Source organism: Alligator sinensis, unplaced genomic scaffold (genome assembly GCF_000455745.1).
Source record: "Alligator sinensis unplaced genomic scaffold, ASM45574v1 scaffold573_1, whole genome shotgun sequence".
Classification (NCBI taxonomy): Eukaryota; Metazoa; Chordata; order Crocodylia; family Alligatoridae; genus Alligator; species Alligator sinensis.
This window is the reverse complement of record NW_005841877.1, coordinates 4,606,297-4,607,106: the sequence shown is the minus strand read 5'-3', so window position 1 is coordinate 4,607,106 and position 810 is coordinate 4,606,297.

Sequence of the window (810 nt, the reverse complement as noted above, 5' to 3'; positions counted from 1 at the left end):
GTGTATTGGACCACCCACTGACTCCATCTCTGATTAAGACCCTCCATGACTGCAGTGGTGATCTCTTCTTTCAACCTCATGGGGTTCACCCCTAACAGTGCCTCCATCTTTGCATTCTTCTCTTGCTGCTCAGGTTCCTTTCCTTCTCTAAGGATCTCTAAACTTTTTGTTCTAGGTGGCTCCGGACTCTGTTCCTCTTTCAGGAGCATGGGCTGCACCGCCTTTAGCATTTTCTCTGCATCTACTAAAACCTCTTTCAGGCCTTTAAGCTCCTGAAGGTGCTCCTCATATCCTGCCTTGATCATGGAGGCATGTTCCTCCAACAGGCTGCTTATCGTAGTCAGTCTCTTGCTTTGTATCTGAGCAGCCGGTACTGCTTGTTGTTCAATCCTTTCTCGGCATGCTAGCTCCCTGGCTCTGCTCTCTTTTAATAGGGCCTTCAGGGACTGTATCTCTTCCCTCAGTTGGACCTTTTCCTTCTCTACCCTTTGCCATTGGGCCTGCAACTGTGCACACTCCTGTGTTCTGGCTTTTGCCTCGGTCTCAAGAGACTGCTTCTGCTCTTCTAATGCCTCATGGTTGGCCATATATTCTCTTACTTTCTCCATTTCCTTTGTTATCGCTTTCCCTGCTTCTTCTGCCTGGGCATAGCTCTCTATTAGCTTCTCTCGCATTTCTTCGACCTGGTATTCTGCTTGTAAGCAACGCTCTTGCCAGCCTTCCAGGTCCTCCTGCACTACTCCCGTTTGGGTTGCTGTACTTGTCACCTCTAGACCCTCCAACTCCCTAGAGTCCTGGCCCTTTGTAGCC